We start from the raw sequence: 27,179 nt of genomic DNA, 5'->3' as shown, positions 1-27,179 counted from the left end.
GACGAGGTGGCTAAAAGAAGCCTGGCGTCTCCGATTCTCGACACAAAAGGATGTAATGACCCCGATTTGAAAAGTGGTTGCTGCAGCCACAACACAGAGTAATAACCCCTTTAAGATCACAGCATGCCACTGCTGCAAAACGGTCCAGTGTCATATTTGTCTGTTGCAGAGGAGGCGCATAAATGCTTGTTGGGGAGATGCAGGTGAAGAACATAGTCAGCAGGACAGAACCTGTGCGGGAAGACCCCAATTAATTTTTTCACATTTATATAACCGCAGTATCTCCAAACAGTGCCATGCAGTATCTTACAAGAAATGAGGCAGAGAGAGCAAAAGCCTTGGAAGGCACAGTTATCAGCACAAAAGGCAGTGTAGGAACCGTAGTCGGCAGGGTTTGAACCTGCGCGGGGAGACCCCAATGGATTTCGAGTCCATCGCCTTAACCTCTCGGCCACGACTACATTTAACGGTGGCTAGACAGCTCTCTTGACTGCCGGCAGGGAAGCAGGGATCCACCAAGATTCGGAAACAAAATCAAGCTGAAGGACGAGGTGGCTAAAAGAAGCCTGGCATCTTCGATTCTCGACACAAAAGGATGTAATGACCCCGATTTGAAAAGTGGTTGCTGCAGCCACAACACAGAGTAATAACCCCTTTAAGATCACAGCGTGCCACTGGGCCACTGCTGCAAAACGGTCCAGTGTCATATTTGTCTGTTGCAGAGGAGGCGCATAAATGCTTGTTGGGGAGATGCAGGTGAAGAACATAGTCAGCAGGACAAAAACCTGTGGGGAGAACCCAATTAATTTTTTTACATTTATATAACCGCAGTATCTCCAAACAGTGCCATGCAGTATCTTACAAGAAATGAGGGCAGAGAGAGCAAAAGCTTTGGAAGGCACAGTTATCAGCACAAAAGTGCAGTGTAGGAACCGTAGTCGGCAGGGTTTGAACCTGCGCGGGAGACCCCAATGGATTTCGAGTACATCGCCTTAACCTCTCGGCCACGACTACGTTAATGGGAGTAGACAGCTCTCTTGACTGCAGGCAGGGAAGCAAGGATGCCACCAAGATTCAGAAACAAAATCAAGCTGAAGGATGAGGTGGCTAAAAGAAGCCTGGCATCTCCGATTCTCGACACAAAAGGATGTAATGACCCCGATTTGAAAAGTGGTTGCTGCAGCCACAACACAGAGTAATAAACCCTTTAAGATCACAGCGTGCCACTGGGCTGCTGCAAAACGGTCCAGTGTCATATTTGTCTGTTGCAGAGGAGGCGCATAAATGCTTGTTGGGGAGATGCAGGTGAAGAACATAGTCAGCAAGAGCAAACCTGTGCGGGAAGACCCAATTAATTTTTTTCACACTTTATATAACCGCAGTATCTCCACACAGTGCCATGCAGTATCTTACAAGAAATGAGGGCAGAGAGAGCAAAAGCCTTGGAAGGCACAGTTATCAGCACAAAAGGCAGTGTAGGAACCTAGTCGGCAGGGTTTGAACCTGCGCGGGGAGACCCCAATGGATTTCGAGTCCATCGCCTTAACCTCTCAGCCACGACTACATTAAAGGCGGCTAGACAGCTCTCTTGACTGCAGGCAGGGAAGCAGGGATCCACCAAGATTCGGAAACAAAATCAAGCTGCAGGATGAGGTGGCTAAAAGAAGCCTGGCATCTTCGATTCTCGACACAAAAGGATGTAATGACCCCGATTTGAAAAGTGGTTGCTGCAGCCACAACACAGAGTAATAAACCTTTAAGATCACAGCGTGCCACTGCTGCAAAACAGGTCCAGTGTCATATTTGTCTGTTGCAGAGGAGGCGCATAAATGCTTGTTGGGGAGATGCAGGTGAAGAACATAGTCAGCAGGACAGAAACCTGTGCGGGAAGACCCCAATTAATTTTTTCACACTTTATATAACCGCAGTATCTCCACACAGTGCCATGCAGTATCTTACAAGAAATGAGGGCAGAGAGAGCAAAAGCCTTGGAAGGCACAGTTATCAGCACAAAAGGGCAGTGTAGGAACCGTAGTCGGCAGGGTTTGAACCTGCGCCGGGAGACCCCAATGGATTTCGAGTCCATCGCCTTAACCTCTCGGCCACGACTACATTTAACGGTGGCTAGACAGCTCTCTTGACTGCAGGCAGGGAAGCAGGGATTCCACCAAGATTCGGAAACAAAATCAAGCTGAAGGACGAGGTGGCTAAAAGAAGCCTGGCGTCTCCGATTCTCGACACAAAAGGATGTAATGACCCCGATTTGAAAAGTGGTTGCTGCAGCCACAACACAGAGTAATAACCCCTTTAAGATCACAGCGTGCCACTGGGCCACTGCTGCAAAACGGTCCAGTGTCATATTTGTCTGTTGCAGAGGAGGCGCATAAATGCTTGTTGGGGAGATGCAGGTGAAGAACATAGTCAGCAGGACCAAAACCTGTGGGAAGAACCCAATTAATTTTTTTACACATTTTATATAACCGCAGTATCTCCAAACAGTGCCATGCAGTATCTTTCAAGAAATGACAACAGAGAGAGCAAAAGCTTTGGAAAGCACAGTTCTCAGCACAAAAAGTGCAGTTTAGGAACCGTAGTCGGCAGGGTTTAGAACCTGCATGGGGAGACCCCAATGGATTTCGAGTACATCGCCTTAACCTCTCGGCCACGACTACGTATAATGGGAGCAAGACAGCTCTCTTGACTGCAGGCAGGGAAGCAAGGATGCCACCAAGATTCAGAAACAAAAGCAAGCTGCAGGATGAGGTGGCTAAAAGAAGCCTGGCATCTCCGATTCTCGACACAAAAGGATGTAATGACCCCGATTTGAAAAGTGGTTGCTGCAGCCACAACACAGAGTAATAACCCCTTTAAGATCACAGCGTGCCACTGGGTCACTGCTGCAAAATGGTCCAGTGTCATATTTGTCTGTTGCAGAGGAGGCGCATAAATGCTTGTTGGGGAGATGCAGGTGAAGAACATAGTCAGCAAGAGCAAAACCTGTGCGGGAAGAACCCAATTAATTTTTTCACACTTTATATAACCGCAGTATCTCCACACAGTGCCATGCAGTATCTTACAAGAAATGAGGGCAGAGAGAGCAAAAGCCTTGGAAGGCACAGTTATCAGCACAAAAAGGCAGTGTAGGAACCATAGTCGGCAGGGTTTGAACCTGCGCGGGGAGACCCCAATGGATTTCGAGTCCATCGCCTAACCTCTCAGCCACGACTACATTCAAAGGCGGCTAGACAGCTCTCTTGACTCCAGGCAGGGAAGCAGGGATTCCACCAAGATTCGGCAACAAAATCAAAGCTGCATGATGAGGTGGCTAAAAGAAGCCTGGCATCTTCGATTCTCGACACAAAAGGATGTAATGACCCCGATTTGAAAAGTGGTTGCTGCAGCCACAACACAGAGTAATAAACCCTTTAAGATCACAGCGTGCACTGCTGCAAAACAGTCCAGTGTCATATTTGTCTGTTTGCAGAGGGAGGCGCATAAATGTTTGTTGGGGAGATGCAGGTGAAGAACATAGTCCAGCAGGACAGAAACCTGTGCGGGAAGACCCCAATTAATTTTTTCACACTTTATATAACCGCAGTATCTCCACACAGTGCCATGCAGTATCTTACAAGAAATGAGGGCAGAGAGAGCAAAAGCCTTGGAAGGCACAGTTATCAGCACAAAAGGGCAGTGTAGGAACCGTAGTCGGCAGGGTTTGAACCTGTGCCGGGAGACCCCAATGGATTTTAAGTCCATTGCCTTAAACTCTCGACCACGGCTACATTTAACGGTGGCTAGACAGCTCTCTTGACTGCCGGCAGGGAAGCAGGGATTCCACCAAGATTCGGAAACAAACTCAAGCTGAAGGACGAGGTGGCTAAAAGAAGCCTGGCATCTTCGATTCTCGACACAAAGGATGTAATGACCCCGATTTGAAAAGTGGTTGCTGCAGCCACACACAGAGTAATGACCCCTTTAAGATCACAGCGTGCCACTGGGCCACTGCTGGCAAAACGGTCCAGTGTCATATTTGTCTGTTGCAGAGGAGGTGCATAAATGCTTGTTGGGGGAGATGCAGGTGAAGAACATAGTCAGCAGGACCAAAACCTGTGTGGGAAGAACCCAATTAATTTTTTACACATTTTAAATAACCGCAGTATCTCCAAACAGTGCCATGCAGAATCTTTCAAGAAATGACAACAGAGAGAGCAAAAGCTTTGGAAAGCACAGTTCTCATTACAAAAGTGCAGTTTAGGAAACCGTAGTCGGCAGGGTTAGAACCTGCATGGGGAGACTCCAAAGGATTTCGAGTACATCACCTTAACCTCTCGGCCACGACTACGTATAATGGGAGCAAGACAGCTTCTTGACTGCCGGCAGGGAAGCAAGGATGCCACCAAGATTCAGAAAACAAAAGCAAGCTGCAGGATGAGGTGGCTAAAAGAAGCCTGGCATCTCCGATTCTCGACACAAAAGGATGTAATGACCCCGATTTGAAAAGTGGTTGCTGCAGCCACAACACAGAGTAATAACCCCTTTAAGATCACAGCGTTCCACTGGGTCACTGCTGCAAAATGGTCCAGTGTCATATTTGTCTGTTGCAGAGGAGGCGCATAAATGCTTGTTGGGGAGATGCAGGTGAAGAACATAGTCAGCAAGAGCAAAACCTGTGCGGGAAGAACCCAATTAATTTTTTCACACTTTATATAACCGCAGTATCTCCACACAGTGCCATGCAGTATCTTACAAGAAATGAGGGCAGAGAGAGCAAAAGCCTTGGAAGGCACAGTTATCAGCACAAAAAGGCAGTGTAGGAACCATAGTCGGCAGGGTTTGAACCTGCGCGGGGAGACCCCAATGGATTTCGAGTCCATCGCCTTAACCTCTCAGCCACGACTACATTCAAAGGCGGCTAGACAGCTCTCTTGACTCCAGGCAGGGAAGCAGGGATTCCACCAAGATTCGGAAACAAAATCAAGCTGCATGATGAGGTGGCTAAAAGAAGCCTGGCATCTTCGATTCTCGACACAAAAGGATGTAATGACCCCGATTTGAAAAGTGGTTGCTGCAGCCACAACACAGAGTAATAAACCCTTTAAGATCACCAGCGTGCCACTGCTGCAAAACAGTCCAGTGTCATATTTGTCTGTTGCAGAGGAGGCGCATAAATGTTTGTTGGGGAGATGCAGGTGAAGAACATAGTCAGCAGGACAGAAACCTGTGCGGGAAGACCCCAATTAATTTTTTCACACTTTATATAACCGCAGTATCTCCACACAGTGCCATGCAGTATCTTACAAGAAATGAGGGCAGAGAGAGCAAAAGCCTTGGAAGGCACAGTTATCAGCACAAAAGGGCAGTGTAGGAACCGTAGTCGGCAGGGTTTGAACCTGTGCCGGGAGACCCCAATGGATTTTAAGTCCATTGCCTTAAACTCTCGACCACGGCTACATTTAATGACTGCTAGACAGCTCTCTTGACTGCAGGCAGGGAAGCAGGGATTCCACCAAGATTCGGAAACAAAATCAAGCTGAAGGACGAGGTGGCTATAAAGAAGCCTGGCATCTTCGATTCTCGACACAAAAAGGATGTAATGACCCCGATTTGAAAAGTGGTTGCTCCAGCCACAACACAGAGTAATAAACCCTTTAAGATCAACAGCGTGCCACTGCTGCAAAACGGTCCAGTGTCATATTTGTCTGTTGGCAGAGGGAGGTGCATAAATGCTTGTTTGGGGAGATGCAGGTGAAGAACATAGTCAGCAGGACAGAAACCTGTGCGGGAAGACCCCAATTAATTTTTTCATACTTTATATAACCGCAGTATCTCCACACAGTGCCATGTAGTATCTTAACAAGAAATGAGGGCAGAGAGAGCAAAAAGCCTTGGAAGGCACAGTTATCAGCACAAAAAGGCAGTGTATTAACCATAGTCAGCAGGGTTTGAACCTGAGCGGGGAGACCCCAATGGATTTCGAGTCCATCGCCTTAACCTCTCGGCCACGACTATGTATAACTTGAGCCAGACGCTCCTTGACTGCCGGCAGGGAAGCAGGGATGCCACCAAGATTCAGAAACAAAATCAAGCTGAAGGACGAGGTGGCTAAAAGAAGCCTGGCATCTCCGAATTCTCGACACAAAAGGATGTAATGACCCCGATTTGAAAAGTGGTTGCTGCAGCCACAACACAGAGTAATAACCCCTTTAGATCAAGCGTTGCCACTGGGCCACTGCTGCAAAATGTCCAGTGTCATATTTGTCTGTTGCAGAGGAGGCGCATAAATGCTTGTTGGGGGAGATGCAGGTGAAGAACATAGTCAGCAGGACCAAAACCTGTGCGGGAAGAACCCAATTAATTTTTTCACACTTTATATAACCGCAGTATCTCCACACAGTGCCATGCAGTATCTTACAAGAAATTGAGGGCAGAGAGAGCAAAAGCCTTGGAAGCACAGTTATCAGCACAAAAGGCAGTTGTAGGAACCGTAGTCGGCAGGGTTTGAACCTGCGCGGGGAGACCCCAATGGATTCGAGTACATTGCCTTAACCTCTCGGCCACGACTACGTATAACTGGAGCAAGACAGCTCTCTTGACTGCAGGCAGGGAAGCAAGGATGCCACCAAGATTCAGAAACAAAAGCAAGCTGCAGGATGAGGTGGCTAAAAGAAGCCTGGCATCTCCGATTCTCCGACACAAAAGGATGTAATGACCCCCGATTTGAAAAGTGGTTGCTGCAGCCACACACAGAGTAATAAACCCTTTAAGATCACAGCGTTCCACTGGGTCACTGCTGCAAAATGGTCCAGTGTCATATTGTCTGTTGCAGAGGAGGCGCATAAATGCTTGTTGGGGAGATGCAAGTGAAGAACATAGTCAGCAAGAGCAAACCTGTGCGGGAAGAACCCAATTAATTTTTTCACACTTTATATAACCGCAGTATCTCCACACAGTGCCATGCAGTATCTTACAAGAAATGAGGGCAGAGAGAGCAAAAGCCTTGGAAGGCACAGTTATCAGCACAAAAAGGCAGTGTAGGAACCGTAGTCGTTAGGGTTTGAACCTGCGCGGGAGACCCCAATGGATTTTCGAGTCCATTGCCTTAAACCTCTCAGCCACGGACTACATTCAAAAAGGCTAGACAGCTCTCTTGACTGCAGGCAGGGAAGCAGGGATTCCACCAAGATTCGGAAACAAAATCAAGCTGAAGGACGAGGTGGCTAAAAGAAGCCTGGCATCTCCGATTCTCGACACAAAAGGATGTAATGACCCCGATTTGAAAAGTGGTTGCTGCAGCCACAACACAGAGTAATAAACCCTTTAAGATCACAGCATGCCACTGCTGCAAAACGGTCCAGTGTCATATTTGTCTGTTGCAGAGGAGGTGCATAAATGCTTGTTGGGGAGATGCAGGTGAAGAACATAGTCAGCAGGACAGAAACCTGTGCGGGAAGACCCCAATTAATTTTTTTCATACTTTATATAACCGCAGTATCTCCACACAGTGCCATGTAGTATCTTACAAGAAATGAGGGCAGAGAGAGCAAAAGCCTTGGAAGGCACAGTTATCAGCACAAAAAGGCAGTGTAGGAACCGTAGTCAGCAGGGTTTGAACCTGAGCGGGGAGACCCCAATGGATTTCAAGTCCATCGCCTTAACCTCTCGGCCACGACTACATTTAATGGTGGCTAGACAGCTCTCTTGACTGCCGGCAGGGAAGCAGGGATTCCACCAAGATTCGGAAACAAAATCAAGCTGAAGGACGAGGTGGCTAAAAGAAGCCTGGCATCTTCATTCTCGACACAAAAGGATGTAATGACCCCGATTTGAAAAGTGGTTGCTGCAGCCACAACACAGGAGTAATGAACCCCTTTAAGATCACAGCGTGCCACTGGGCCCACTGCTGCAAAACGGTCCAGTGTCATATTTGTCTGTTGCAGAGGAGGTGCATAAATGCTTGTTGGGGAGATTGCAGGTGAAGAACATAGTCAGCAGGACCAAAACCTGTGCGGGAAGAACCCAATTAATTTTTTTACACATTTTAATAACCGCAGTATCTCCAAACAGTGCCATGCAGAATCTTTCAAGAAATGACAACAGAGAGAGCAAAAGCTTTGGAAAGCACAGTTCTCAGCACAAAAGTGCAGTTTAGGAACCGTAGTCGGCAGGGTTAGAACCTGCATGGGGAGACTCCAAATGGATTTCGAGTACATCACCTTAACCTCTCGGCCACGACTACGTATAATGGGAGCAAGACAGCTCTCTTGACTGCCGGCAGGGAAGCAAGGATGCCACCAAGATTCAGAAACAAAAGCAAGCTGCAGGATGAGGTGGCTAAAAGAAGCCTGGCATCTCCCGATTCTCGACACAAAAGGATGTAATGACCCCGATTTGAAAAGTGGTTGCTGCAGCCACAACACAGAGTAATAACCCTTTAAGATCACAGCGTTCACTGGGTCACTGCTGCAAAATGGTCCAGTGTCATATTTGTCTGTTGCAGAGGAGGCGCATAAATGCTTGTTGGGGAGATGCAGGTGAAGAACATAGTCAGCAAGAGCAAAACCTGTGCGGGAAGAACCCAATTAATTTTTTCACACTTTATATAACCGCAGTATCTCCACACAGTGCCATGCAGTATCTTACAAGAAATGAGGGCAGAGAGAGCAAAAGCCTTGGAAGGCACAGTTATCAGCACAAAAAGGCAGTGTAGGAACCATAGTCGGCAGGGTTTGAACCTGCGCGGGGAGACCCCAATGGATTTCGAGTCCATCGCCTTAACCTCTCAGCCACGACTACATTCAAAGGCGGCTAGACAGCTCTCTTGACTCCAGGCAGGGAAGCAGGGATTCCACCAAGATTCGGCAACAAAATCAAGCTGCATGATGAGGTGGCTAAAAGAAGCCTGGCATCTTCGATTCTCGACACAAAAGGATGTAATGACCCCGATTTGAAAAGTGGTTGCTGCAGCCACAACACAGAGTAATAAACCCTTTAAGATCACAGCGTGCCACTGCTGCAAAACAGTCCAGTGTCATATTTGTCTGTTGCAGAGGAGGCGCATAAATGTTTGTTGGGGAGATGCAGGTGAAGAACATAGTCAGCAGGACAGAAACCTGTGCGGGAAGACCCCAATTAATTTTTTCACACTTTATATAACCGCAGTATCTCCACACAGTGCCATGCAGTATCTTACAAGAAATGAGGGCAGAGAGAGCAAAAGCCTTGGAAGGCACAGTTATCAGCACAAAAGGGCAGTGTAGGAACCGTAGTCGGCAGGGTTTGAACCTGTGCCGGGAGACCCCAATGGATTTTAAGTCCATTGCCTTAAACTCTCGACCACGGCTACATTTAACGGTGGCTAGACAGCTCTCTTGACTGCCGGCAGGGAAGCAGGGATTCCACCAAGATTCGGAAACAAACTCAAGCTGAAGGACGAGGTGGCTAAAAGAAGCCTGGCATCTTCGATTCTCGACACAAAAGGATGTAATGACCCCGATTTGAAAAGTGGTTGCTGCAGCCACAACACAGAGTAATGACCCCTTTAAGATCACAGCGTGCCACTGGGCCACTGCTGCAAAACGGTCCAGTGTCATATTTGTCTGTTGCAGAGGAGGTGCATAAATGCTTGTTGGGGAGATGCAGGTGAAGAACATAGTCAGCAGGACCAAAACCTGTGTGGGAAGAACCCAATTAATTTTTTTACACATTTTAAATAACCGCAGTATCTCCAAACAGTGCCATGCAGAATCTTTCAAGAAATGACAACAGAGAGAGCAAAAGCTTTGGAAAGCACAGTTCTCAGCACAAAAGTGCAGTTTAGGAACCGTAGCCGGCAGGGTTAGAACCTGCATGGGGAGACTCCAATGGATTTCGAGTACATCACCTTAACCTCTCGGCCACGACTACGTATAATGGGAGCAAGACAGCTCTCTTGACTGCCGGCAGGGAAGCAAGGATGCCACCAAGATTCAGAAACAAAAGCAAGCTGCAGGATGAGGTGGCTAAAAGAAGCCTGGCATCTCCGATTCTCGACACAAAAGGATGTAATGACCCCGATTTGAAAAGTGGTTGCTGCAGCCACAACACAGAGTAATAACCCCTTTAAGATCACAGCGTTCCACTGGGTCACTGCTGCAAAATGGTCCAGTGTCATATTTGTCTGTTGCAGAGGAGGCGCATAAATGCTTGTTGGGGAGATGCAGGTGAAGAACATAGTCAGCAAGAGCAAAACCTGTGCGGGAAGAACCCAATTAATTTTTTCACACTTTATATAACCGCAGTATCTCCACACAGTGCCATGCAGTATCTTACAAGAAATGAGGGCAGAGAGAGCAAAAGCCTTGGAAGGCACAGTTATCAGCACAAAAAGGCAGTGTAGGAACCATAGTCGGCAGGGTTTGAACCTGCGCGGGGAGACCCCAATGGATTTCGAGTCCATCGCCTTAACCTCTCAGCCACGACTACATTCAAAGGTGGCTAGACAGCTCTCTTGACTCCAGGCAGGGAAGCAGGGATTCCACCAAGATTCGGAAACAAAATCAAGCTGCATGATGAGGTGGCTAAAAGAAGCCTGGCATCTTCGATTCTCGACACAAAAGGATGTAATGACCCCGATTTGAAAAGTGGTTGCTGCAGCCACAACACAGAGTAATAAACCCTTTAAGATCACAGCGTGCCACTGCTGCAAAACAGTCCAGTGTCATATTTGTCTGTTGCAGAGGAGGCGCATAAATGTTTGTTGGGGAGATGCAGGTGAAGAACATAGTCAGCAGGACAGAAACCTGTGCGGGAAGACCCCAATTAATTTTTTCACACTTTATATAACCGCAGTATCTCCACACAGTGCCATGCAGTATCTTACAAGAAATGAGGGCAGAGAGAGCAAAAGCCTTGGAAGGCACAGTTATCAGCACAAAAGGGCAGTGTAGGAACCGTAGTCGGCAGGGTTTGAACCTGTGCCGGGAGACCCCAATGGATTTTAAGTCCATTGCCTTAAACTCTCGACCACGGCTACATTTAATGACTGCTAGACAGCTCTCTTGACTGCAGGCAGGGAAGCAGGGATTCCACCAAGATTCGGAAACAAAATCAAGCTGAAGGACGAGGTGGCTATAAGAAGCCTGGCATCTTCGATTCTCGACACAAAAGGATGTAATGACCCCGATTTGAAAAGTGGTTGCTCCAGCCACAACACAGAGTAATAAACCCTTTAAGATCACAGCGTGCCACTGCTGCAAAACGGTCCAGTGTCATATTTGTCTGTTGCAGAGGAGGTGCATAAATGCTTGTTGGGGAGATGCAGGTGAAGAACATAGTCAGCAGGACCAAAACCTGTGTGGGAAGAACCCAATTAATTTTTTTACACATTTTAAATAACCGCAGTATCTCCAAACAGTGCCATGCAGAATCTTTCAAGAAATGACAACAGAGAGAGCAAAAGCTTTGGAAAGCACAGTTCTCAGCACAAAAGTGCAGTTTAGGAACCGTAGTCGGCAGGGTTAGAACCTGCATGGGGAGACTCCAATGGATTTCGAGTACATCACCTTAACCTCTCGGCCACGACTACGTATAATGGGAGCAAGACAGCTCTCTTGACTGCCGGCAGGGAAGCAAGGATGCCACCAAGATTCAGAAACAAAAGCAAGCTGCAGGATGAGGTGGCTAAAAGAAGCCTGGCATCTCCGATTCTCGACACAAAAGGATGTAATGACCCCGATTTGAAAAGTGGTTGCTGCAGCCACAACACAGAGTAATAACCCCTTTAAGATCACAGCGTTCCACTGGGTCACTGCTGCAAAATGGTCCAGTGTCATATTTGTCTGTTGCAGAGGAGGCGCATAAATGCTTGTTGGGGAGATGCAGGTGAAGAACATAGTCAGCAAGAGCAAAACCTGTGCGGGAAGAACCCAATTAATTTTTTCACACTTTATATAACCGCAGTATCTCCACACAGTGCCATGCAGTATCTTACAAGAAATGAGGGCAGAGAGAGCAAAAGCCTTGGAAGGCACAGTTATCAGCACAAAAAGGCAGTGTAGGAACCATAGTCGGCAGGGTTTGAACCTGCGCGGGGAGACCCCAATGGATTTCGAGTCCATCGCCTTAACCTCTCAGCCACGACTACATTCAAAGGCGGCTAGACAGCTCTCTTGACTCCAGGCAGGGAAGCAGGGATTCCACCAAGATTCGGAAACAAAATCAAGCTGCATGATGAGGTGGCTAAAAGAAGCCTGGCATCTTCGATTCTCGACACAAAAGGATGTAATGACCCCGATTTGAAAAGTGGTTGCTGCAGCCACAACACAGAGTAATAAACCCTTTAAGATCACAGCGTGCCACTGCTGCAAAACAGTCCAGTGTCATATTTGTCTGTTGCAGAGGAGGCGCATAAATGTTTGTTGGGGAGATGCAGGTGAAGAACATAGTCAGCAGGACAGAAACCTGTGCGGGAAGACCCCAATTAATTTTTTCACACTTTATATAACCGCAGTATCTCCACACAGTGCCATGCAGTATCTTACAAGAAATGAGGGCAGAGAGAGCAAAAGCCTTGGAAGGCACAGTTATCAGCACAAAAGGGCAGTGTAGGAACCGTAGTCGGCAGGGTTTGAACCTGTGCCGGGAGACCCCAATGGATTTTAAGTCCATTGCCTTAAACTCTCGACCACGGCTACATTTAATGACTGCTAGACAGCTCTCTTGACTGCAGGCAGGGAAGCAGGGATTCCACCAAGATTCGGAAACAAAATCAAGCTGAAGGACGAGGTGGCTATAAGAAGCCTGGCATCTTCGATTCTCGACACAAAAGGATGTAATGACCCCGATTTGAAAAGTGGTTGCTCCAGCCACAACACAGAGTAATAAACCCTTTAAGATCACAGCGTGCCACTGCTGCAAAACGGTCCAGTGTCATATTTGTCTGTTGCAGAGGAGGTGCATAAATGCTTGTTGGGGAGATGCAGGTGAAGAACATAGTCAGCAGGACAGAAACCTGTGCGGGAAGACCCCAATTAATTTTTTCATACTTTATATAACCGCAGTATCTCCACACAGTGCCATGTAGTATCTTACAAGAAATGAGGGCAGAGAGAGCAAAAGCCTTGGAAGGCACAGTTATCAGCACAAAAAGGCAGTGTATTAACCATAGTCAGCAGGGTTTGAACCTGAGCGGGGAGACCCCAATGGATTTCGAGTCCATCGCCTTAACCTCTCGGCCACGACTATGTATAACTTGAGCCAGACCGATCTCTTGACTGCAGGCAGGGAAGCAGGGATTCCACCAAGATTCAGAAACAAAATCAAGCTGAAGGACGAGGTAGCTAAAAGAAGCCTGGCGTCTCCGATTCTCGACACAAAAGGATGTAATGACCCCGATTTGAAAAGTGGTTGCTGCAGCCACAACACAGAGTAATAACCCCTTTAAGATCACAGCGTGCCACTGGGCCACTGCTGCAAAACGGTCCAGTGTCATATTTGTCTGTTGCAGAGGAGGTGCATAAATGCTTGTTGGGGAGATGCAGGTGAAGAACATAGTCAGCAGGACCAAAACCTGTGCGGGAAGAACCCAATTAATTTTTTTACACATTTTATATAACCGCAGTATCTCCAAACAGTGCCATGCAGAATCTTTCAAGAAATGACAACAGAGAGAGCAAAAGCTTTGGAAAGCACAGTTCTCAGCACAAAAGTGTAGTTTAGGAACCGTAGTCGGCAGGGTTAGAACCTGCATGGGGAGACCCCAATGGATTTCGAGTACATCGCCTTAACCTCTCGGCCACGACTACGTATAACAGGAGCAAGACAGCTCTCTTGACTGCAGGCAGGGAAGCAAGGATGCCACCAAGATTCAGAAACAAAAGCAAGCTGCAGGATGAGGTGGCTAAAAGAAGCCTGGCATCTCCGATTCTCGACACAAAAGGATGTAATGACCCCGATTTGAAAAGTGGTTGCTGCAGCCACAACACAGAGTAATAAACCCTTTAAGATCACAGCGTTCCACTGGGTCACTGCTGCAAAATGGTCCAGTGTCATATTTGTCTGTTGCAGAGGAGGCGCATAAATGCTTGTTGGGGAGATGCAAGTGAAGAACATAGTCAGCAAGAGCAAAACCTGTGCGGGAAGAACCCAATTAATTTTTTCACACTTTATATAACCGCAGTATCTCCACACAGTGCCATGCAGTATCTTACAAGAAATGAGGGCAGAGAGAGCAAAAGCCTTGGAAGGCACAGTTATCAGCACAAAAAGGCAGTGTAGGAACCTTAGTCGTTAGGGTTTGAACCTGCGCGGGGAGACCCCAATGGATTTCGAGTCCATTGCCTTAACCTCTCAGCCACGACTACATTCAAAAAAGGCTAGACAGCTCTCTTGACTGCAGGCAGGGAAGCAGGGATTCCACCAAGATTTGGAAACAAAATCAAGCTGAAGGACGAGGTAGCTAAAAGAAGCCTGGCGTCTCCGATTCTCGACACAAAAGGATGTAATGACCCCGATTTGAAAAGTGGTTGCTGCAGCCACAACACAGAGTAATAACCCATTTAAGATCACAGCATGCCACTGCTGCAAAACGGTCCAGTGTCATATTTGTCTGTTGCAGAGGAGGCGCATAAATGCTTGTTGGGGAGATGCAGGTGAAGAACATAGTCAGCAGGACAGAAACCTGTGCGGGAAGACCCCAATTAATTTTTTCACATTTTATATAACCGCAGTATCTCCAAACAGTGCCATGCAGTATCTTACAAGAAATGAGGGCAGAGAGAGCAAAAGCCTTGGAAGGCACAGTTATCAGCACAAAAGGGCAGTGTAGGAACCGCAGTCGGCAGGGTTTGAACCTGTGCGGGGAGACCCCAATGGATTTCAAGTCCATCGCCTTAACCTCTCGGCCACGACTACATTTAACGGTGGCTAGACAGCTCTCTTGACTGCCGGCAGGGAAGCAGGGATTCCACCAAGATTCGGAAACAAAATCAAGCTGAAGGACGAGGTGGCTAAAAGAAGCCTGGCATCTTCGATTCTCGACACAAAAGGATGTAATGACCCCGATTTGAAAAGTGGTTGCTGCAGCCACAACACAGAGTAATAAACCCTTTAAGATCACAGCGTGCCACTGCTGCAAAACAGTCCAGTGTCATATTTGTCTGTTGCAGAGGAGGCGCATAAATGCTTGTTGGGGAGATGCAGGTGAAGAACATAGTCAGCAGGACAGAAACCTGTGCGGGAAGACCCCAATGAATTTTTTCACACTTTATATAACCGCAGTATCTCCACACAGTGCCATGTAGTATCTTACAAGAAATGAGGGCAGAGAGAGCAAAAGCCTTGGAAGGCACAGTTATCAGCACAAAAAGGCAGTGTAGGAACCATAGTCGGCAGGGTTTGAACCTGCGCGGGGAGACCCCAATGGATTTCGAGTCCATCGCCTTAACCTCTCAGCCACAACTACGTATAACTTGAGCCAGACCGATCTCTTGACTGCAGGCAGGGAAGCAGGGATTCCACCAAGATTCAGAAACAAAATCAAGCTGAAGGACGAGGTAGCTAAAAGAAGCCTGGCGTCTCCGATTCTCGACACAAAAGGATGTAATGACCCAGATTTGAAAAGTGGTTGCTGCAGCCACAACACAGAGTAATAACCCCTTTAAGATCACAGCGTGCCACTGGGCCACTGCTGCAAAACGATCCAGTGTCATATTTGTCTGTTGCAGAGGAGGTGCATAAATGCTTGTTGGGGAGATGCAGGTGAAGAACATAGTCAGCAGGACCAAAACCTGTGCGGGAAGAACCCAATTAATTTTTTTACACATTTTATATAACCGCAGTATCTCCAAACAGTGCCATGCAGAATCTTTCAAGAAATGACAACAGAGAGAGCAAAAGCTTTGGAAAGCACAGTTCTCAGCACAAAAGTGCAGTTTAGGAACCGTAGTCGGCAGGGTTAGAACCTGCATGGGGAGACCCCAATGGATTTCGAGTACATCGCCTTAACCTCTCGGCCACGACTACGTATAACGGGAGCAAGACAGCTCTCTTGACTGCAGGCAGGGAAGCAAGGATGCCACCAAGATTCAGAAACAAAAGCAAGCTGCAGGATGAGGTGGCTAAAAGAAGCCTGGCATCTCCGATTCTCGACACAAAAGGATGTAATGAACCCGATTTGAAAAGTGGTTGCTGCAGCCACAACACAGAGTAATAAACCCTTTAAGATCACAGCGTGCCACTGGGTCACTGCTGCAAAATGGTCCAGTGTCATATTTGTCTGTTGCAAAGGAGGCGCATAAATGCTTGTTGGGGAGATGCAGGTGAAGAACATAGTCAGCAAGAGCAAAACCTGTGCGGGAAGAACCCAATTAATTTTTTCACACTTTATATAACCGCAGTATCTCCACACAGTGCCATGCAGTATCTTACAAGAAATGAGGGCAGAGAGAGCAAAAGCCTTGGAAGGCACAGTTATCAACACAAAAAGGCAGTGTAGGAACCATAGTCGTTAGGTTTTGAACCTGCGCGGGGAGACCCCAATGGATTTCGAGTCCATTGCCTTAACCTCTCAGCCACGACTACATTCAAAGGCGGCTAGACAGCTCTCTTGACTGCAGGCAGGGAAGCAGGGATTCCACCAAGATTTGGAAACAAAATCAATCTGAAGGACGAGGTGGCTAAAAGAAGCCTGGCGTCTCCGATTCTCGACACAAAAGGATGTAATGACCCCGATTTGAAAAGTGGTTGCTGCAGCCACAACACAGAGTAATAACCCCTTTAAGATCACAGCATGCCACTGCTGCAAAACGGTCCAGTGTCATATTTGTCTGTTGCAGAGGAGGCGCATAAATGCTTGTTGGGGAGATGCAGGTGAAGAACATAGTCAGCAGGACAGAAACCTGTGCGGAAGACCCCAATTAATTTTTTCACATTTTATATAACCGCAGTATCTCCAAACAGTGCCATGCAGTATCTTACAAGAAATGAGGGCAGAGAGAGCAAAAGCCTTGGAAGGCACAGTTATCAGCACAAAAGGGCAGTGTAGGAACCGTAGTCGGCAGGGTTTGAACCTGCGCGGGGAGACCCCAATGGAATTCGAGTCCATCGCCTTAACCTCTCGGCCACGACTACATTTAATGGTGGCTAGACAGCTCTCTTGACTGCCGGCAGGGAAGCAGGGATTCCACCAAGATTCGGAAACAAAATCAAGCTGAAGGACGAGGTGGCTAAAAGAAGCCTGGCATCTTCGATTCTCGACACAAAAGGATGTAATGACCCCGATTTGAAAAGTGGTTGCTGCAGCCACAACACAGAGTAATAAACCCTTTAAGATCACAGTGTGACACTGCTGCAAAACGGTCCAGTGTCATATTTCTCTGTTGCAGAGGAGGCGCATAAATGCTTGTTGGGGAGATGCAGGTGAAGAACATAGTCAGCAGGACAGAAACCTGTGCGGGAAGACCCCAATTAATTTTTTCATACTTTATATAACCGCAGTATCTCCACACAGTGCCATGTAGTATCTTACAAGAAATGAGGGCAGAGAGAGCAAAAGCCTTGGAAGGCACAGTTATCAGCACAAAAAGGCAGTGTAGTTACCATAGTCGGCAGGGTTTGAACCTGCGCGGGGAGACCCCAATGGATTTCGAGTCCATCGCCTTAACCTCTCAGCCACGACTACATTCAAAGGCGGCTAGACAGCTCTCTTGACTCCAGGCAGGGAAGCAGGGATTCCACCAAGATTCGGAAACAAAATCAAGCTGAAGGACGAGGTGGCTAAAAGAAGCCTGGCGTCTCCGATTCTCGACACAAAAGGATGTAATGACCCCGATTTGAAAAGTGGTTGCTGCAGCCACAACACAGAGTAATAACCCATTTAAGATCACAGCATGCCACTGCTGCAAAACGGTCCAGTGTCATATTTGTCTGTTGCAGAGGAGGCGCATAAATGCTTGTTGGGGAGATGCAGGTGAAGAACATAGTCAGCAGGACAGAAACCTGTGCGGGAAGAACCCAATTAATTTTTTCACATTTTATATAACCGCAGTATCTCCAAACAGTGCCATGCAGTATCTTACAAGAAATGAGGGCAGAGAGAGCAAAAGCCTTGGAAGGCACAGTTATCAGCACAAAAGGGCAGTGTAGGAACCGTAGTCGGCAGGGTTTGAACCTGCGCGGGGAGACCCCAATGGATTTCGAGTCCATCGCCTTAACCTCTCAGCCACGACTACATTCAAAGGCGGCTAGACAGCTCTCTTGACTCCAGGCAGGGAAGCAGGGATTCCACCAAGATTCGGAAACAAAATCAAGCTGCATGATGAGGTGGCTAAAAGAAGCCTGGCATCTTCGATTCTCGACACAAAAGGATGTAATGACCCCGATTTGAAAAGTGGTTGCTGCAGCCACAACACAGAGTAATAAACCCTTTAAGATCACAGCGTGCCACTGCTGCAAAACAGTCCAGTGTCATATTTGTCTGTTGCAGAGGAGGCGCATAAATGCTTGTTGGGGAGATGCAGGTGAAGAACATAGTCAGCAGGACAGAAACCTGTGCGGGAAGACCCCAATTAATTTTTTCATACTTTATATAACCGCAGTATCTCCACACAGTGCCATGTAGTATCTTACAAGAAATGAGGGCAGAGAGAGCAAAAGCCTTGGAAGGCACAGTTATCAGCACAAAAAGGCAGTGTATTAACCATAGTCGGCAGGGTTTGAACCTGCGCGGGGAGACCCCAATGGATTTCGAGTCCATCGCCTTAACCTCTCGGCCACAACTATGTATAACTTGAGCCAGACCGATCTCTTGACTGCAGGCAGGGAAGCAGGGATTCCACCAAGATTCAGAAACAAAATCAAGCTGAAGGACGAGGTAGCTAAAAGAAGCCTGGCGTCTCCGATTCTCGACACAAAAGGATGTAATGACCCCGATTTGAAAAGTGGTTGCTGCAGCCACAACACAGAGTAATAACCCCTTTAAGATCACAGCGTGCCACTGGGCCACTGCTGCAAAACGGTCCAGTGTCATATTTGTCTGTTGCAGAGGAGGTGCATAAATGCTTGTTGGGGAGATGCAGGTGAAGAACATAGTCAGCAGGACCAAAACCTGTGCGGGAAGAACCCAATTAATTTTTTTACACATTTTATATAACCGCAGTATCTCCAAACAGTGCCATGCAGAATCTTTCAAGAAATGACAACAGAGAGAGCAAAAGCTTTGGAAAGCACAGTTCTCAGCACAAAAGTGCAGTTTAGGAACCGTAGTCGGCAGGGTTAGAACCTGCATGGGGAGACCCCAATGGATTTCGAGTACATCGCCTTAACCTCTCGGCCACGACTACGTATAACAGGAGCAAGACAGCTCTCTTGACTGCAGGCAGGGAAGCAAGGATGCCACCAAGATTCAGAAACAAAAGCAAGCTGCAGGATGAGGTGGCTAAAAGAAGCCTGGCATCTCCGATTCTCGACACAAAAGGATGTAATGACCCCGATTTGAAAAGTGGTTGCTGCAGCCACAACACAGAGTAATAAACCCTTTAAGATCACAGCGTGCCACTGGGTCACTGCTGCAAAATGGTCCAGTGTCATATTTGTCTGTTGCAGAGGAGGTGCATAAATGCTTGTTGGGGAGATGCAAGTGAAGAACATAGTCAGCAAGAGCAAAACCTGTGCGGGAAGAACCCAATTAATTTTTTCACACTTTATATAACCGCAGTATCTCCACACAGTGCCATGCAGTATCTTACAAGAAATGAGGGCAGAGAGAGCAAAAGCCTTGGAAGGCACAGTTATCAGCACAAAAAGGCAGTGTAGGAACCATAGTCGTTAGGGTTTGAACCTGCGCGGGGAGACCCCAATGGATTTCGAGTCCATTGCCTTAACCTCTCAGCCACGACTACATTCAAAGGCGGCTAGACAGCTCTCTTGACTGCAGGCAGGGAAGCAGGGATTCCACCAAGATTTGGAAACAAAATCAAGCTGAAGGACGAGGTGGCTAAAAGAAGCCTGGCGTCTCCGATTCTCGACACAAAAGGATGTAATGACCCCGATTTGAAAAGTGGTTGCTGCAGCCACAACACAGAGTAATAACCCCTTTAAGATCACAGCATGCCACTGCTGCAAAACGGTCCAGTGTCATATTTATCTGTTGCAGAGGAGGCGCATAAATGCTTGTTGGGGAGATGCAGGTGAAGAACATAGTCAGCAGGACAGAAACCTGTGCGGGAAGACCCCAATTAATTTTTTCACATTTTATATAACCGCAGTATCTCCAAACAGTGCCATGCAGTATCTTACAAGAAATGAGGGCCGAGAGAGCAAAAGCCTTGGAAGGCACAGTTATCAGCACAAAAGGGCAGTGTAGGAACCGTAGTCGGCAGGGTTTGAACCTGCGCGGGGAGACCCCAATGGATTTCGAGTCCATCGCCTTAACCTCTCGGCCACGACTACATTTAATGGTGGCTAGACAGCTCTCTTGACTGCCGGCAGGGAAGCAGGGATTCCACCAAGATTCGGAAACAAAATCAAGCTGAAGGACGAGGTGGCTAAAAGAAGCCTGGCATCTTCGATTCTCGACACAAAAGGATGTAATGACCCCGATTTGAAAAGTGGTTGCTGCAGCCACAACACAGAGTAATAAACCCTTTAAGATCACAGTGTGCCACTGCTGCAAAACGGTCCAGTGTCATATTTGTCTGTTGCAGAGGAGGCGCATAAATGCTTGTTGGGGAGATGCAGGTGAAGAACATAGTCAGCAGGACAGAAACCTGTGCGGGAAGACCCCAATGAATTTTTTCACACTTTATATAACCGCAGTATCTCCACACAGTGCCATGCAGTATCTTACAAGAAATGAGGGCAGAGAGAGCAAAAGCCTTGGAAGGCACAGTTATCAGCACAAAAGGGCAGTGTAGGAACCGTAGTCAGCAGGGTTTGAACCTGCGCGGGGAGACCCCAAAGGATTTTGAGTACATCGCCTTAACCTCTCGGCCACGAGTACGTATAACAGGAGCCAGACAGCTCTCCTGACTGAAGGCAGGGAAGCAAGGATGCCACCAAGATTCAGAAACAAAAGCAAGCTGCAGGATGAGGTGGCTAAAAGAAGCCTGGCGTCTCCGATTCTCGACACAAAAGGATGTAATGACCCCGATTTGAAAAGTGGTTGCTGCAGCCACAACACAGAGTAATAACCCATTTAAGATCACAGTGTGCCACTGCTGCAAAACGGTCCAGTGTCATATTTGTCTGTTGCAGAGGAGGCGCATAAATGCTTGTTGGGGAGATGCAGGTGAAGAACATAGTCAGCAGGACAGAAACCTGTGCGGGAAGACCCCAATTAATTTTTTCATACTTTATATAACCGCAGTATCTCCACACAGTGCCATGTAGTATCTTACAAGAAATGAGGGCAGAGAGAGCAAAAGCTTTGGAAAGCACAGTTCTCAGCACAAAAGTGCAGTTTAGGAACCGTAGTCGGCAGGGTTAAAACCTGCATGGGGAGACCCCAATGGATTTCGAGTACATCGCCTTAACCTCTCGGCCACGACTACGTATAACGGGAGCAAGACAGCTCTCTTGACTGCAGGCAGGGAAGCAAGGATGCCACCAAGATTCAGAAACAAAAGCAAGCTGCAGGATGAGGTGGCTAAAAGAAGCCTGGCATCTCCGATTCTCGACACAAAAGGATGTAATGACCCCGATTTGAAAAGTGGTTGCTGCAGCCACAACACAGAGTAATAAACCCTTTAAGATCACAGCGTGCCACTGGGTCACTGCTGCAAAATGGTCCAGTGTCATATTTGTCTGTTGCAGAGGAGGCGCATAAATGCTTGTTGGGGAGATGCAAGTGAAGAACATAGTCAGCAAGAGCAAAACCTGTGTGGGAAGAACCCAATTAATTTTTTCACACTTTATATAACCGCAGTATCTCCACACAGTGCCATGCAGTATCTTACAAGAAATTAGGGCAGAGAGAGCAAAAGCCTTGGAAGGCACAGTTATCAGCACAAAAAGGCAGTGTAGGAACCATAGTCGTTAGGGTTTGAACCTGCGCGGGGAGACCCCAATGGATTTCGAGTCCATCGCCTTAACCTCTCAGCCACGACAACATTCAAAGGCGGCTAGACAGCTCTCTTGACTGCAGGCAGGGAAGCAGGGATTCCACCAAGATTTGGAAGCAAAATCAAGCTGAAGCACGAGGTGGCTAAAAGAAGCCTGGCGTCTCCAATTCTCGACACAAAAGGATGTAATGACCCCGATTTGAAAAGTGGTTGCTGCAGCCACAACACAGAGTAATAACCCCTTTAAGATCACAGCATGCCAATGCTGCAAAACGGTCCAGTGTCATATTTGTCTGTTGCAGAGGAGGCGCATAAATGCTTGTTGGGGAGATGCAGGTGAAGAACATAGTCAGCAGGACAGAAACCTGTGCGGGAAGACCCCAATTAATTTTTTCACATTTTATATAACCGCAGTATCTCCAAACAGTGCCATGCAGTATCTTACAAGAAATGAGGGCAGAGAGAGCAAAAGCCTTGGAAGGCACAGTTATCAGCACAAAAGGGCAGTGTAGGAACCGTAGTCGGCAGGGTTTGAACCTGCGCGGGGAGACCCCAACGGATTTCGAGTCCATCGCCTTAACCTCTCGGCCACGACTACATTTAATGGTGGCTAGACAGCTCTCTTGACTGCCGGCAGGGAAGCAGGGATTCCACCAAGATTCGGAAACAAAATCAAGTTGAAGGACGAGGTGGCTAAAAGAAGCCTGGCGTCTCCGATTCTCGACACAAAAGGATGTAATGACCCCGATTTGAAAAGTGGTTGCTGCAGCCACAACACAGAGTAATAACCCCTTTAAGATCACAGTGTGCCACTGCTGCAAAACGGTCCAGTGTCATATTTGTCTGTTGCAGAGGAGGCGCATAAATGCTTGTTGGGGAGATGCAGGTGAAGAACATAGTCAGCAGGACAGAAACCCCAATAAATTTTTTTACACAAACAGCCCTCTTGGCTGGAGGCAGGGAAGCAAAGATGCCACCAAAGATTGAGTCACAAAATCCAGCTGAAGGATGAAGTGGCTAAAAGAAGCCTGGCGTCTCCGATTCTCGACAAAAAAGGCTGTCATTACCCCAATTTGAACAGGGCTTGCTGAAGCCACAACGCAGAGTACTAAACACTGTAAGATCACAGTGTGCCACTGGGCCTCAGATGCAAGGAGTCTAGCTGCATATTTATCCATTGCAGAGGAGGTGCATAAATGCTTGTTGGGGACGTGCAGGTGAAGAACATAGTCAGCAGGACTCAAACCTGTGCGAGGAGACCCCAATAATTTTTTTTATACATTTTATATAAACGCAGTATCTCCACACAGTGCCATGCAGAATCTTTCAAGAAATGACAACAGAGAGAGCAAAAGCTTTGGAAAGCACAGTTATCAGCACTAAAGTTCAATTTAGGAACTGTAGTCGGCAGGGTTTGAACCTGCACGGGGAGACTCCAATGGATTTCAAGTCTATCGCGTTAACCTCTCGGCCACAACTACATTTAGTGGCAGCCAGACAGCTCTCTTGACTGCAGGCAGGGAAGCAAGGTTGCCACCAAGATTCAGAAACAAAAGCAAGCTGCAGGATGAGGTGGCTAAAAGAAGCCTGGTGTCTCCGATTCTCGACACAAAAGGATGTAATGACCCCGATTTGAAAAGTGGTTGCTGCAGCCACAACACAGAGTAATAACCCCTTTAAGATCACAGCGTGCCACTGGGCCACTGTTGCAAAACGGTCCAGTGTCATATTTGTCTGTTGCAGATGAGGAGCATAAATGCTTGTTGGGGAGATGCAGGTGAAGAACATAGTCAGCAAGAGCAAAACCTGTGCGGGAAGACCCCATTGAATTTTTTTACACATTTTATATAACCGCTGTATCTCCACACAGTGCCATGCAGAATCTTTCAAGAAATGACAACAGAGAGAGCAAAAGTCTTGGAAGGCACAGTTATCAGCACAAAATGGCTGTTAGGGAACCGTAGTCTGCAGGGTTTAAATCTGTGCGGGGAGACCACAATGTATTTCAAGTCCATCACCATAACCTCGAAGCCACGACTACGCTTAGCTGCAGTCAAACAGCCCTCTTGGCTGGAGGCAGGGAAGCAAGGATGCCACCAAGATTGAGACACGAAATTGAGTTGAGGATGAGGTGACTAAAAGGAGCCTGGCGTCCCTGTTTCTTAACACAAAAGGCTGCCATTACCTGGATTTGGACAGGGTTTGCTCAGAAGGCGCAATCAAAATGGCATACTTCCCTACTATATAGTAGGCAAAATTCTGAAGGCAAGTGAGTAAGTATATTTGAATCCTCAGTATTCATTACAGAGTAGGAGAAAATTGCACTAAATCTTGTGAGATTAGGACATACGTATACTTAATTTGCATTCTAATATGCCTACTTACCTGCTATATAGTAGGAGACAACAGTACGTGAACAGATTAATATGTACAAAACCATAGTATTCCTAAAAGTGTAGCCAAGATATCCTTGGGGTTCCGGAAGCCCATGGGAGAGGATACCTCACCTGTGGATGTGATGGAGAACAGCGACAAGGGTATCCGCAAATTTTAGTATTACAAACCAAAAACACGGTTCCTTGTGTTAAAATGTATTTGTTGAGCTACTGTATAGTAAACTGTTGATTTGCTTAAGGTGTAAGACTCTAGACAGTAAAGTTACAGTATATTTGTGATTTTTTTCCTGTAAAAACACATTTTATTATGTACAGTATACAGCGGAACTCCACTAAGCACAAGTACGTCTCCAATGTGCATTTACATAAACCTTGTACATCTTAAAGATGATTACATTTCTATTTAATATGTGAAAGGATTTTTTTTTAAATAATATTTGCAGATGAGCATATTATAACGTGAACAGACATCTGAGTGTGTGATGTATGTGTGCTATAATGTAGAATTCTCTGTTGTAGCAACACTGCTTTAGATTAATGTAAGTAATGTACATAAATCTACATGAAGTAACTAAACATAATTTATATATTCAATTTGTCCATTAGGACTACTGATAAATTGAGGAACATTTGTGTTTGGTAAAAAGTGAGTTAATATATCAGCAACTAGCTCAAAGTAACTGTAGTATTGAGCAGAAATATCACAGAGGTAACTGGATGTTACAGGGACAGATGAGACACACAGTTTGTTGCCCTGTCAGAGTCAGATTTACCATATATAAAAAAAAAGTTAATTTGATGAGTAAGATTTTAACTTGTAATTTAAAAAAAAATCGTAACAAAGGAGAACCAATTTTCGGACAACTTATGACATGGAAAAATATTAAATCCAATACAGATCACGAGACAAACTATCAAGAGTGAAGTGATTGACTGTTATATTTATTTATATAACCCCCCCCCCCCCCCATGCTCTTCCTGCTTGTTTAAAATGCTCCCCGATGGCATTACTCAAGTCTGATTCAGTTGCCGTTGGGAAGAAAAAATAAGCACGATAAAAGGCTTTTTGGACATCATGCTTTACTTTAATTACATTAATTGTGACGGAGTGTCTTTCTATTTTTCTTTGATGATATGGCTCGGTAATATAGAGCTGATATATATAGTCTCAGTATATACTGATTTGGAAAATATGTTTAAATTAACACAGACTGATGTCATAAAGAAAAGACATTAATTCATTAAAATAATGATATTATATATCACCTTTACGACAGACATAAGCTCTCTGAGCAATGTTTACATGCAAACACATGCACATACCTGTAATGACCGAGAATAGAGTGGTCTTCTGCAGTGTACCACCCTCCTTCATGTTAAAAGTGGACAATTGGTAACAAAAACTGACCTCAATTTTAAGCCAGTCTCTCCACTGAGCCATATTAAATGCTGTGCATAATGGTTTTGGGTGATATGGCCATTTTTCAGATCATCATATCATCAGCCCATGAGATCAATGATAATTGTTCTATTTGAAAATAAGTTCCCTGCGAAATGGAAATCACAGGATATTACACCATGATTCCAGTTCAAAGCGAACATATATGTTCCATTCAAAGTGCATTGAATTGTGCGAGATATGAATTTAAATTGCATTTATTTACAGAGGTATATGACGCTGCAAATCTGTGAATGAATGTTCAGAAGTGAAGTAAACTTCAACAGATTTCCCTGCTCAGAGAGTAGGGAGCAATGAACACTGTGCAGGGACCATCTCAATGGGAACACAGATCATGCACAGAGCTCATTTCTAATGAGCTGATTATCTGAATCAGGTGCGTTAACAGAGAGAGACATGCAAAATATGCAGAGCTGAGGGGCGCAATGGCTGGAATTGAGATCCACTGTTTTAAGTTGTTGAGCTTGTTATAATGTCTTAAGTCACATTATAATGTCATCATGGCAGATTAAGTCCGGATCACAGGTCCAAGTTTGGTGATCCGTGATCTAAACCAAACAATATACAAATGAAACACAGGGGTATATACTGTATACACTATTTGTACATGTTTTGTTTTGCACAGTATTACACTGTGGATAAGTGCTTTGTAAACTGAATAGATGGATGATCCAGCTGTGGGCTCCATCTTCTGGCGAGACGGGGCAATTTATTCAAATAGTGCCCTATTTGAGGGTATGGGGGCAATTTCGAATACTATGGCAAGAATTTCCAGAATATTTTCAAATGGAATTGCAAATGCAAATGAAAATACAATTTGCAATTCCATTTGAAAATAGTCCGGAAAATCCTCCCATAGGATACAGCCAGGGAAATAGGAAAGCAAACCTGGAAACAATGGGGAACAAAATGCATTTAAAAATAAATGTTTAACACAGTAACAAAACAGGGGAACAAAGACACCCTGATTATCATAAGACCCTGATTCCTGTCCTTCGAATCAGATTTGTTAGCAGGTGGACTGCCCCAGACTCTGACCTTTGCCTGTTTGACCATTATCCTGTCTCCTCCTAGTCCAGAACTGGTGCATACTGTGTTTATTGTGTTTCAGTAAACTAGAGTTAAGCATTCTTATGCTTTTGGGTCCTTCTTTGCAAAGACTGGACACCTCCCTTTAGCATAAGATGCTGAGCTCCAGCATCCACACAATCCTAGTCAAGTGGTATAGAAGATGTATGGAAAATTCAGAAACTGCTGTACATAATGCATAGTGTGTTCCTGTTTTGCTTT

At 46.3% G+C, this 27,179-nt stretch overlaps 33 non-coding genes across 33 annotated transcripts; all 33 read right to left on the bottom strand.

Annotated features, from left to right (window-relative positions):
* Window positions 1-379: 379 nt before the first annotated feature.
* Window positions 380-461, bottom strand: trnas-cga (transfer RNA serine (anticodon CGA)). Its single transcript has one exon. It is a non-coding gene; the product is annotated as a tRNA-Ser (tRNA).
* A 472-nt stretch (window positions 462-933) lies between these two features.
* Window positions 934-1,014, bottom strand: trnas-cga (transfer RNA serine (anticodon CGA)). The gene has a single exon. It is a non-coding gene; the product is annotated as a tRNA-Ser (tRNA).
* Window positions 1,015-1,482: 468 nt separating this feature from the next.
* Window positions 1,483-1,564, bottom strand: trnas-cga (transfer RNA serine (anticodon CGA)). Its single transcript has one exon. It is a non-coding gene; the product is annotated as a tRNA-Ser (tRNA).
* Window positions 1,565-2,030: 466 nt separating this feature from the next.
* trnas-cga (transfer RNA serine (anticodon CGA)) lies at window positions 2,031-2,112 on the bottom strand. Its single transcript has one exon. It is a non-coding gene; the product is annotated as a tRNA-Ser (tRNA).
* A 477-nt stretch (window positions 2,113-2,589) lies between these two features.
* Window positions 2,590-2,672, bottom strand: trnas-cga (transfer RNA serine (anticodon CGA)). Its single transcript has one exon. It is a non-coding gene; the product is annotated as a tRNA-Ser (tRNA).
* Window positions 2,673-3,148: 476 nt separating this feature from the next.
* Window positions 3,149-3,229, bottom strand: trnas-cga (transfer RNA serine (anticodon CGA)). The gene has a single exon. It is a non-coding gene; the product is annotated as a tRNA-Ser (tRNA).
* Window positions 3,230-4,818: 1,589 nt separating this feature from the next.
* On the bottom strand, window positions 4,819-4,900 carry trnas-cga (transfer RNA serine (anticodon CGA)). Its single transcript has one exon. It is a non-coding gene; the product is annotated as a tRNA-Ser (tRNA).
* A 1,027-nt stretch (window positions 4,901-5,927) lies between these two features.
* Window positions 5,928-6,009, bottom strand: trnas-cga (transfer RNA serine (anticodon CGA)). Its single transcript has one exon. It is a non-coding gene; the product is annotated as a tRNA-Ser (tRNA).
* Window positions 6,010-7,591: 1,582 nt separating this feature from the next.
* trnas-uga (transfer RNA serine (anticodon UGA)) lies at window positions 7,592-7,673 on the bottom strand. The gene has a single exon. It is a non-coding gene; the product is annotated as a tRNA-Ser (tRNA).
* Window positions 7,674-8,153: 480 nt separating this feature from the next.
* On the bottom strand, window positions 8,154-8,236 carry trnas-cga (transfer RNA serine (anticodon CGA)). The gene has a single exon. It is a non-coding gene; the product is annotated as a tRNA-Ser (tRNA).
* Window positions 8,237-8,711: 475 nt separating this feature from the next.
* On the bottom strand, window positions 8,712-8,793 carry trnas-cga (transfer RNA serine (anticodon CGA)). The gene has a single exon. It is a non-coding gene; the product is annotated as a tRNA-Ser (tRNA).
* A 1,028-nt stretch (window positions 8,794-9,821) lies between these two features.
* trnas-cga (transfer RNA serine (anticodon CGA)) lies at window positions 9,822-9,903 on the bottom strand. Its single transcript has one exon. It is a non-coding gene; the product is annotated as a tRNA-Ser (tRNA).
* A 476-nt stretch (window positions 9,904-10,379) lies between these two features.
* Window positions 10,380-10,461, bottom strand: trnas-cga (transfer RNA serine (anticodon CGA)). The gene has a single exon. It is a non-coding gene; the product is annotated as a tRNA-Ser (tRNA).
* A 1,020-nt stretch (window positions 10,462-11,481) lies between these two features.
* Window positions 11,482-11,563, bottom strand: trnas-cga (transfer RNA serine (anticodon CGA)). Its single transcript has one exon. It is a non-coding gene; the product is annotated as a tRNA-Ser (tRNA).
* A 476-nt stretch (window positions 11,564-12,039) lies between these two features.
* trnas-cga (transfer RNA serine (anticodon CGA)) lies at window positions 12,040-12,121 on the bottom strand. The gene has a single exon. It is a non-coding gene; the product is annotated as a tRNA-Ser (tRNA).
* A 1,018-nt stretch (window positions 12,122-13,139) lies between these two features.
* On the bottom strand, window positions 13,140-13,221 carry trnas-cga (transfer RNA serine (anticodon CGA)). Its single transcript has one exon. It is a non-coding gene; the product is annotated as a tRNA-Ser (tRNA).
* Window positions 13,222-13,699: 478 nt separating this feature from the next.
* Window positions 13,700-13,781, bottom strand: trnas-cga (transfer RNA serine (anticodon CGA)). The gene has a single exon. It is a non-coding gene; the product is annotated as a tRNA-Ser (tRNA).
* A 1,026-nt stretch (window positions 13,782-14,807) lies between these two features.
* trnas-uga (transfer RNA serine (anticodon UGA)) lies at window positions 14,808-14,889 on the bottom strand. The gene has a single exon. It is a non-coding gene; the product is annotated as a tRNA-Ser (tRNA).
* A 468-nt stretch (window positions 14,890-15,357) lies between these two features.
* Window positions 15,358-15,439, bottom strand: trnas-cga (transfer RNA serine (anticodon CGA)). The gene has a single exon. It is a non-coding gene; the product is annotated as a tRNA-Ser (tRNA).
* A 478-nt stretch (window positions 15,440-15,917) lies between these two features.
* Window positions 15,918-15,999, bottom strand: trnas-cga (transfer RNA serine (anticodon CGA)). The gene has a single exon. It is a non-coding gene; the product is annotated as a tRNA-Ser (tRNA).
* Window positions 16,000-16,475: 476 nt separating this feature from the next.
* trnas-cga (transfer RNA serine (anticodon CGA)) lies at window positions 16,476-16,557 on the bottom strand. Its single transcript has one exon. It is a non-coding gene; the product is annotated as a tRNA-Ser (tRNA).
* Window positions 16,558-17,024: 467 nt separating this feature from the next.
* Window positions 17,025-17,106, bottom strand: trnas-cga (transfer RNA serine (anticodon CGA)). Its single transcript has one exon. It is a non-coding gene; the product is annotated as a tRNA-Ser (tRNA).
* A 468-nt stretch (window positions 17,107-17,574) lies between these two features.
* On the bottom strand, window positions 17,575-17,656 carry trnas-cga (transfer RNA serine (anticodon CGA)). Its single transcript has one exon. It is a non-coding gene; the product is annotated as a tRNA-Ser (tRNA).
* Window positions 17,657-18,124: 468 nt separating this feature from the next.
* Window positions 18,125-18,206, bottom strand: trnas-cga (transfer RNA serine (anticodon CGA)). The gene has a single exon. It is a non-coding gene; the product is annotated as a tRNA-Ser (tRNA).
* Window positions 18,207-18,674: 468 nt separating this feature from the next.
* trnas-cga (transfer RNA serine (anticodon CGA)) lies at window positions 18,675-18,756 on the bottom strand. Its single transcript has one exon. It is a non-coding gene; the product is annotated as a tRNA-Ser (tRNA).
* A 478-nt stretch (window positions 18,757-19,234) lies between these two features.
* Window positions 19,235-19,316, bottom strand: trnas-cga (transfer RNA serine (anticodon CGA)). The gene has a single exon. It is a non-coding gene; the product is annotated as a tRNA-Ser (tRNA).
* Window positions 19,317-19,792: 476 nt separating this feature from the next.
* trnas-cga (transfer RNA serine (anticodon CGA)) lies at window positions 19,793-19,874 on the bottom strand. Its single transcript has one exon. It is a non-coding gene; the product is annotated as a tRNA-Ser (tRNA).
* A 468-nt stretch (window positions 19,875-20,342) lies between these two features.
* On the bottom strand, window positions 20,343-20,424 carry trnas-cga (transfer RNA serine (anticodon CGA)). Its single transcript has one exon. It is a non-coding gene; the product is annotated as a tRNA-Ser (tRNA).
* Window positions 20,425-20,892: 468 nt separating this feature from the next.
* Window positions 20,893-20,974, bottom strand: trnal-caa (transfer RNA leucine (anticodon CAA)). The gene has a single exon. It is a non-coding gene; the product is annotated as a tRNA-Leu (tRNA).
* Window positions 20,975-21,442: 468 nt separating this feature from the next.
* On the bottom strand, window positions 21,443-21,524 carry trnas-cga (transfer RNA serine (anticodon CGA)). Its single transcript has one exon. It is a non-coding gene; the product is annotated as a tRNA-Ser (tRNA).
* A 476-nt stretch (window positions 21,525-22,000) lies between these two features.
* On the bottom strand, window positions 22,001-22,082 carry trnas-cga (transfer RNA serine (anticodon CGA)). The gene has a single exon. It is a non-coding gene; the product is annotated as a tRNA-Ser (tRNA).
* A 468-nt stretch (window positions 22,083-22,550) lies between these two features.
* Window positions 22,551-22,632, bottom strand: trnas-cga (transfer RNA serine (anticodon CGA)). Its single transcript has one exon. It is a non-coding gene; the product is annotated as a tRNA-Ser (tRNA).
* An 801-nt stretch (window positions 22,633-23,433) lies between these two features.
* Window positions 23,434-23,515, bottom strand: trnas-uga (transfer RNA serine (anticodon UGA)). Its single transcript has one exon. It is a non-coding gene; the product is annotated as a tRNA-Ser (tRNA).
* Window positions 23,516-27,179: the final 3,664 nt, after the last annotated feature.

This window comes from Carassius auratus, chromosome 20, assembly GCF_003368295.1.
Source record: "Carassius auratus strain Wakin chromosome 20, ASM336829v1, whole genome shotgun sequence".
Taxonomy (NCBI): domain Eukaryota; kingdom Metazoa; phylum Chordata; class Actinopteri; order Cypriniformes; family Cyprinidae; genus Carassius; species Carassius auratus.
The sequence above is the reverse complement of the archived record's forward strand: the minus strand, read 5'-3'. Positions and strand labels throughout refer to the sequence as shown.